At 40.1% G+C, this 9,560-nt stretch overlaps 1 protein-coding gene across 2 annotated transcripts in view; it reads right to left on the bottom strand.

Moving 5' to 3' along the window:
* Nucleotides 1-9,047, bottom strand: part of SMIM12 (small integral membrane protein 12) — a 177,786-nt gene extending 168,739 nt beyond the window's left edge. The window contains exon 1 of one of the 2 annotated variants that reach the window (XM_044059246.1): nt 8,652-9,047. The gene's annotated coding sequence lies outside the window, so the exon portion shown is untranslated. Of the gene's footprint in view, nt 1-8,503; nt 8,527-8,651 lie in introns of those variants that run through there. The other variant, XM_044059253.1, reaches the window with a different exon arrangement.
* Nucleotides 9,048-9,560: the final 513 nt, after the last annotated feature.

The raw sequence follows: 9,560 nt of genomic DNA on the forward strand, positions 1-9,560 counted from the left end.
ACAAGGCATCCACTGACCCAGTACTAATGGAGTTACTGCACGTCAAATGGCATCAGAAATACTCTGACTAGGGATATAACCTTCTATTGCAACTCAGTTTGAGAGAGAGAGGTATATTGCTGCTGTGAAACAGACTACATCCATAAAACAAGTTCATCCCTATCCATTCTTAAGCACAATTTAGATCTACAGATGAAAACCATTAAATTTACCCCAGGACTGCCCCCTGTCCTACTAACGGACCAAAGCAGCTCCTAAAATGCTTAATCCGATGCCTGGGTCCCCTCAAAGTTGCTTGAATACCTCAGTGAATGACTTGTAGCCATTATGCTACCTGTAACAGCAGCACTGTAAACAGTGTACAAAGCAACACACACGAAGACGATATGTCCTCTGCTAAAGGTACTCTCAAACTTTGCCAACAGTAGTGTATGGTCTACAGTATCAAAATCTCGTACAGGTTCAGAAACACTGCTCAGTTAGAAGGCTTGCATCCTAGAAGTTATTTGTAATAATAGGAGTTGAAGTGCTATAACTAGCCTTAAAGTCATGCTGGACTCGATAACCGTCTATTTTGGTTACTTCACTACTTCCATAACTGATCACAAACAAAATTCCAAAATTGCAGCTAGGCTCTAGTCTGGCAATGAGTCAACAGGCAATGAGTGAGGAAGTGTTTAGAGGTACCCATTAATGCTTTCTTCCACAGGTTAGTGTGGGATTTATAATGTAAGCTAATAGGCAAGGCTACAGTTGGAACAGCAAGTTTAAGAGAAGTCTACCTAGTTTAATGTTACTTAGCCTTGCAGGTATTTAAAAGTTCTAGTGGTAGCTTTCCTATAGCAGTAATTTTGGCTATAGCATAAAACAAACAATTTGCCTAGGGATTAGGAACTGTATGACTGTGGTCATATCCTGCTGCTCAGGACTTGAAACAGGTAGTCAAAAGATGATGTCTTACCTCAAGAAACTACTAAGAATTATTCTTTTTTCTATTATATTTGGGATGTTCTTGCAAAAAAGTATATTTCTAAAATATTTTAATTTAGCAGTCATGCTATGAGACAAGCTGTTCTATTTTTATAAATTATGGCCACCTTTCCCTGGTTAGCCATGGGCACCTATTTCACCTAGATTTCGTGATTCCCCCACAATGCAAAAGTACAGTTGTATAAAATCTGACCTAACAATAGAGGACCTTCTCATCTGTTGCAGTATGCTTTACAATAGGATCCTCTGCCAAGAGTAGCCCGACATCCAGCCAGTATACAAGAGCCTTCAGATTGCAATGTTTACACCATACATCACACATTTACTCCCTTGCACGGTGTAGGGCATAAAGGCGATGCCTGGACTTACCCTCCTCAGAACTGAAAAGTGTTATGACAGTCCAAGGATACTAGTAGATAAAAAGCACATCCAAAAGGAAAAAGGACAAGGTGGAGAACGGAGGGAGCAACTACTGCAACAGTGAAGAGGACATCTACTGTTATGGTAAGATTTTACACAAATGTACTATGTCATTATTCCATATCATTGTTGCAGTATTCTTTACAATAGGGAGAGTACAATAGCTCAGTAAGAAAACTGGAAGGAGGAAGGGCCAGCAGAGCCCTCTAGGAAGCCATGGAGAATGGTCCTTGCAAAACCATCTCTGCCCCTAGCAATCATATCCAATAGAACTTGGTTACTGTATGCGGAAAGGTCCAGGTAGCTGCCTCAAGAATAAAATTAGTATCCAAACCCAAAAGTGCCAGAAGAAGCCACAGCCCTAGTAGAATGAGAATTGCAAAAAGAAAAGGCTTTGGATAACCAAGTAGAAATGTTTGTGCAGAAACAGCCAAACCTAAAGACTTAGGATGAAAACAGAAAATCTGTTAATGAATAGCTTTAATCTTATCCAAACAAGATTTCAGAGTTGTCTATGCAAATCCAAGGTGTGCAAATCCTTCACTAGCGGACAGCAGAGAAGGGCAAATGAATAGACTGATTAAGAGACAACTCATTAACCCCTTTGGGCATAAAAGGAAGATTAGTACGAAGGGATACCCTTGGCAACTAAAAAAGGAGAACAGCCATAAGGGCTTTCAGCTGAGACACCAGTCTGGCAGAAGGGCAAAAAGAGCAAGTCTTCCAAACACAATGCTGTAAGGAAGCTGAAGCAGCAGACTCAAAAAAGGAGCCGGAGTCAATTAAAATCTCAGAAAGTAGGGACAGGCTTCCTGGGAGGCCTAATGTGAAGGCTGCCTTCAAGAAACTGTTTGGCCTCAAATCTAGAGGTTAAAGGGAGAGTCAATAGCAGACATAGCTGCCAGGTGGACCTTAAAAGAATATATGTCAGCCCAGCATTGAGCAATTCACACAAATAAGAGAGAACCAAAGGAACATCCAGACTACATGGATCGAGGTTATGAGCAAGATACCAGAGAGAAAATCTCTTCCATGTGGATAAGCAAGACTTCCTAGTAGTGGGTTTCCTGGCCTCCTGTAGGACCTGAAGCACATCCTCAGAAAAACAGGTGTCTACAGGGGGAACAAAACCCTATCACCCACTACGTCAGCTAAAGGGTGAAAAGGTGGAGATGGATCCCTTGTCTTGACTGAGTAGGTCCAACCTGTGAGGTAACTTGCAATGATTGCCTTGGCAAGATGCAAGAGGAACCACCAATGTTGTCTGGGCCAAAAGGCAGTCAACAGCAAGATTTTGAGAGCACCCTATTTTTAACTATAGCAGGGCTTTCAGAATGAGAGGAAGGGAGAGAGAGAGAGAGAGACAGAGACAGAGAGTCCACCTTCCAGGCCAGATGGCATGTGGCTTCTGACACAAAACAGAGGAAGTTGTCTGTTCAGAGGGAAGGCAAACAGCTCTACTTGGAGTATCCCACTGGTAGACAATGTCCAGAAACATCCCTATGAAGCATCCACTTGTGGCATTGTGTTATGGACCTGCTCAGAGACTGTGTTTTGATCTGAGGGAATGCAAACTGCCACTATGTTCTGATCTGAGGGAATGCAAACTACCTGAAAGGCCACCCGATACTGGATAGCTAGCTCCCAAACCTGAATGGAGACATGACCTGCCCCCCACTTATTGACATACAGCATCCCAGTAGTATTGTCTGCAAGAATCTTGAAGAGCCCTGGAAGGAAAAGCGAATGAAAAATCTGAACAGCCAGAAAAGGTGCTCTCATCTCTGACACTGATGTGTTTTTTCTTTTGTTGGAGACCAAAGATCCTGCACCTTCAGAGGGCCAAAGGAAGCCCCCATCCCACATCAGAAGCATGTGTGAAAAGTTCCAGAGAGGAGAGTGGAGGCTTAAAAGGATGTCCCGAGTTGAGGGACAAGATCCAACTTGAGATAGCTGGAGCCAAACTGACTTTAGAAACCACTGGTGCTTTCTCATGTGGAGCTTGGCTACAGAGAGCATAGGAATGGTGGACATCATGTTACACAGAGCCCACAGACATTATCTGGCTGTAACTGATAGAAAGCAATGAGAGTTGAGGCCTTGAGAGGAGGCAGGGATGCCAGCAATGGAACAGTCTGGATCCTGCATCTTCCTTAACTTGCAGAAAGCAATCACAGGAGTGAGGAATTTGGTGAAGACTCCCTGAGGCAGTAGTGAGGCCAAAGGGCAAAGCAGAACTGAAAATGCCAGGAAGCAAAAGAGAAATTAAAAACTTACTGAAGAGAGAATGAATAGGAATGTGTAGCCAAACATCCTAGAGATCCATGGAAACAAGAAAAGCCTGAGGAAGTGGCAGAGGAAAAAACAAGGTTTGAAAGGACAGCATCCAAAAGGATGGAACCTTCCAAAAACTGTTTAGCTGAGAAAAAATCCAGAGTGGGTTTCCAAGTGCCTTCTTTCCTGGGACAAAGAACATTCTGGAATAAAACCCCTTTCCCCCTTTGAATAACTGGAACTTCCTGAACAGTTCCCTGAGCCAACAGACCCTAAACCACCTCTAGAAAAAAGGGTAGTTGTTCCTGACGAACGCCCAGAAAAGGGGGAAAGATTTCCAAACTATGTAACAACTCTAGTGAATTATGAAAAGAACTCAAGGAGTCTTGGGTGATTTTAGCCAAATAGAAGGGACAGAAAGACACAGCAAGAGGAATGTGACTGAGAAGAACAGGACAAGGATAACCAGACAGCACCTGGTTTGTCAGGTTAAAGGAGGATAATAAGTATGACTTTGGGTAGCCTTTGCAGGGAAGTCTTTCTACCACCCTTTTTACCTTTGGTGGAGGGCGAGACCGATATGGACTAAAGCAGGCTTATTATGATAATTCCTCTGAAACCTGGGCACAGGGGAAGCAAAAATATGCTTCAACTCCTGTATGACAAAGAACATTTGACTGGTTAAAGCCCCTTTTCAGCTGTGGCCAGGGGAAAAAATTCCACATTACATATAATAATTGCACAGTTAGCACAAGTTAAATGGAGAAAAACTATACAACTCTGAGCTGTATATAAAAATGAACAGACAAGTCACCAAGTTAACACAATGCTATACAGTACATACAAACAATTCCAAGATTGTAGCCAAGGTCCAGTTAAGTAATGTGTCAATAGGCACAAGGTGTGGAGAGTGTCTCTTTCCCAAGCTCACACACTAATATAGTACATTCATCATTTCCTTACAGTGAATGTATAGTCACATGTCAATAACGAGGCACATGCATATTTTATCCAAACAGGTAACATTCATTTGAGACCTGGAGCTAAGATAGTAAAGTCTGAAGATTTTTTTTTTTTTACTTTGTTTGGCTCGACTGCATAAGAAGACAACTTAGTACAACACATGGACCAGTGTGTGTCAAAAGATGCATCACATACAAGATCAGGACTTTTTTTTCAATAGGTGCATCAAAACATATTTTAAATCACAGATGTATTTAATTATTGCACGTGTTTACTGGGACAGCCCAAATGGTTTAAAGGATACCCAACTTCAACAGTGGCCTGGGGAGAAAAACTACAGAAAGGCTGTATTACATAAAAAGGTTTGCAAGTAATCAATCGATCAATACACAAAAATTAAACAGTCATTTATTAATAGCAGCAGCATCTAGACAGCTATGGAAAGTATATGGAAGTTAACCATCCTTTTCTATCCTTCTACCAAGTTAATACTGAGAGGTGAGAAAGAATGTTTTAAAACAGGTAGAAGGAAGAAGAGGAAGAGGTAGAGGACAAGGAGGAGATTTTGGACCAGTAACCAGGGGTATAGTGCTTGGAAAAAATAGGGAATAGTAAGGGGCAGGGCATTCATCATCCAGGAGTTGTCCATGTACAGAGCTATGCATCTTTTAGGCATTCTCTTGTTTGTGCCTTTAAAACAAGCAAACAAACAAAAAAAGATTGTTTACTGTGTTTTAGAGTGAGAGGAAGGACTTCCAAATGTTAGCCATGAAAGAGAAGTATAAAAAAAGTCACCAACTGAGTTGTTAGCTTAATTTGTCAGTGGATGGATCTCAGCTGTCTACTTAGTTTGAAAAATATTTTCCAACATTTTACCCAAGGCATTTTTCTGCATAAGGAGTTTACAGGAAGTGACTAGTTGAGAAAGTGAAACTTTAAAGCCAGACAGTGGTGTCCAAAAAAAAACTGGCAGTAAATTGTGTCATTTTATTATAGAACTTAGTTATGGTTTACCTTTAAAACGGCGATCTCAAAATGATCAACCACGCTTCCGCGAACTCCGAAATGCAAACGTCCCAAATGCCAAAAACCATATATGCGAACAGCTAAATCTCGCCCCCTTTTGACCCATGGTAGCACTGGTGTGGAGGTGTGGCACGGCCGAAAACAAAATTCGACAATTCGATATTTAAGACTTGTTGCGGATTCAAATTCGCGGAAAACATGTTAACAAAGTGGTAGGTCGATCATATGTGATCTACGATATAAAGGTAAACCCTTGTTACAGCATTGAGAGTCAAGTGGAATGTAGTTAACCAAGATGGGAGCAACATAAAGTAGTGTAGAGAAGAGATCTAGAAATAAAATTTTTCTGGCACTATTCTGAGATATTGGTTGACTCTACAGATGGGATCTAGATTTTGGTGAGTATTTTAATGCTCATTTTATGTGACGGTCAAATTTTAAACCTTTGTCAACAGGGACTTCTGGAAGCTTAATTTGACTAATCCCATCTTGGTTTTGTTAGAGGAAGCGATTTTTGAAATCACTCTTGTTGTCAGTTGAATGATTTTTGGGTAAATAGGATCAGCTTTGTTTCTTTTTTTAGGGTTTAGGAGGACCTGTGCCATGCTTCTACTGTAAAGAAAGACTTGAGTGAGTTGTTTTTAATTTATCTATGCTTTTAGTACAACAGATGATTTTTGAATGGTCTACTACATGCCAGTGGCTTGTTTAGAAGCTAGATGAAGATCATTAATGAATACAATGAATAACGGGAGACCTAAAATGGATCCTTGTGGGGCAGCCACCATAACGGGAAGGAATGAGGAAATGTCATTTTTCCATTTTACTGTGGGTTTCCTATTTCTGAGGTAGCTGGAGAACCAAGACAGTGAAGTTTCATGTATTCCTAGGCAAGCTAGTTTTTGAAACAATTTCTGATGGGATACCATGACAAAAGCATTGCACAAATCTAGGAAAAGTGCTGAGACTTAAGTTCCCAGAATTTCAATATTGGTTAACAGATGTTATAAAACTAAGGACAGCTCTACATGTACTATGAAAAGGACAGAGACCATGAGGTCTGGGGGGAAAAGGATGCAGCAGTTAACAAGAAAGCCCTTAGTAAAGGAGAACAGGTTACAGTAAGCTTGTACCAATACTGTTTTTGATTAGGTATAATGATGCCTTAATGTGAAGATGGGTAGATGATCATGTATGGAATCAGGCAAGGCAACTGTTGAGAGGATTTTGTTTGGGGCATTAGAGAGGATCTTCTCAATGTTCTGCAAGTCGATGTTATGGCATTTCAGTATTTTAAAGTAGATATATATGTATGAGAGAGAGAGAGACAGAGAGATATTATATATATCTATCTCTAAGAGAGAAAACAAATCATAACAAATGTATGCAGAATCCAAGCATAACTCATTTGAATCCCCCATTTCCCCAAAAGTTTTTAATCAAGTCTATCCTGGGTTTTGTAGAGGACTGTACTCCCCCCACCTCTCACCAACTGATACAGGCATCCTTTAGGACTGCACCATTTGTGAGGAAGAGGAGTACTTATCTTGACACTTTAAGCAGCATAACTAGTAATCATGCTACCTGCACAAAGTACCCATGATAATACAAGTAATCACTGTTGCATCTATGACAAAAAGGTGCAGTTGGGTACCAAGCACACAACAGCAGCCACTCATTGCCTTGCTGATGATTGAAAGGTGCTCATGAACAGGCTGGGAAATACAAGACTCCTAAAAAGGACTGGAAATCCTCGCTTGGAATGTGCTCCATGTACAATAAGGTGGTGGTGGGGATAGCATGCCACCCTAATTCAGATTAATTATAGCAGTCTACAGGGAAAAATCAAAGGGATCTTCTGAAACCAGTGGATAGTATCTTGTTAGAAATTTCACTTCACAACCACATCCTGAAGAGCAAGCCATCAATATTAGAAACACTTAAGTCTCCTGAACATACGGGGAGGCTGAGCTACGCTGTATAGAATGCTGATTTAGTGAAAAAGTTAACTGTGACTAGAATTAGGCTAGAGGGGTTGCACAAACTGAAGAGATAAAGAAAACTAGCAGAAAAGTGGTCACGGTACAGTTACACAAGAAGGAAATGTGCATGAGTAGAGGAGTGGAGAAAAATCAACACTGGATTTACAGCACTGGCCAATGGACACTGTCAACACGGTATACACATACGTACTTGATATTCATATTTCTCGACACGACCATGATTCTGATCAGCAATATATTCCAGTAATATTTTCAGCAACAGTGTGTGTAAAGAGGGAGGTTATAGGTTTGCATCCACCGTACAAATAGCTTACAAAATAAATTAGTTTGGTAACGAAAGTGTGAATAAGTAGCAAAACAGACGGCAAGTGTTAGCAAACTGTTCACGCTTCCGCATAACTGTAAAAATGTTTAGCTCTGTACACAACCAAACGGCCAACGGGACAAACAAGTAATAATCTACAGTACAGTTTAAATGTCGCAGTTTTAATTAGTCCACAAGTCCGACAAAATTATTACTGTAAACACGTTCTATTTTATCTGTAACAACTATAACAAAGCACTGATCCAAAAGGAGCTTTTATGGCTCTCAGTCCAGTGAAAATTAAACATACAAACAGAGCAAAATACATTAGCATAGAAAAAAAAGGGGGGGGGGTAGATAATATCAATAAAAGGGTACGCGAACTGCACTTTAACTTGACTACTGTCAATCCTACCAGTATCCTCAACTAAAACTAGGGCATAGCATAACCATGGCTTTAAAACTGACCTCTTCAAGTACGTACTATCCGTCAACTATTACAACATAGTATTCATAAACTTACAGTTTAAAATACCTGTAGACCGCAAAGAGGAAATGTTAATACACAAACTCCATCCTATATTACAACCATCAGTGATTAATATTAGAAACTTACGTTAAAATTATTGTTTTAAAAGTCAAATTCTACACAAACAATAAAAACAACTCACCTTCTAATAGTCACACATACCCACTAAGTATCAAATACACGAGAACTGGAAGCTGAATAATAGGTCCGACAGCACTTTCTCCTCCGTGTACCAAACAAGTACGTGAATACAGTTTAGTACCGCAGGGATAGAGCTAAATAGGTGTTTTAGTGCTTGTATCAGGTAGGAAAAGCTGACCTCCACTAGTTTGCTCAAGAGTTCTACATTACATTGTATTATTAATTTGTATTATTATTACACCGAATTGTTCGCCTGTAATGAGCTGTTTCTGGCAAAGGAAGGTTGTAAAACATTGCAGATTACATGTGAAAACAGCTGCTTCTGAATTAAAAGACATGAATGATTTCTTTGTAATGAGCTGTCTGGGAAAGGAGGCTTGCAAAACCACTGAGATTAAATGAGAAAACAGCATATTGTAATATTGGGACCCATTTTGTAAGAGTTCTAACTTTAAATATTACATTGTATTATTATAACCATTCTTATTTAATACTACTGTGCAATGTAAGCTGCTGTGGAATGTAATATATACATGATGTCACGGGCAAATCTGCATTCCGTGTCAATTATGGTACATTTGCATATTAAAACTCCGGTCTGCGCCTTGTCAATCACGCAGGCTACGCCCATTCCTTTGCGAACCGAAGGGTGGGTCTGTTATCCTCAATATAACCAACTTCCAAATATGTGTGAATGGTATACCTCTTAATTGCCCAGATTTTTGCTTTATATTTTAACCTGCTCCTCATATTTTTTTTTCTTGGCAAATTACAGAGGCTTGACGTTGGAAAGTAATGATAATTTGACTTTCAGACTTCATACCCTTCTGAAAATAAATGCTAGTGCAAAATTTGGCCATATTTTACATTACTGGCTCACCCGGAGTTTCGCGCAGGAGTGGGCGTGGCG

The sequence above is a fragment of the Protopterus annectens genome, chromosome 1.part2, assembly GCF_019279795.1.
Source record: "Protopterus annectens isolate FY-2018-M chromosome 1.part2, PAN1.0, whole genome shotgun sequence".
Classification (NCBI taxonomy): Eukaryota; Metazoa; Chordata; order Ceratodontiformes; family Protopteridae; genus Protopterus; species Protopterus annectens.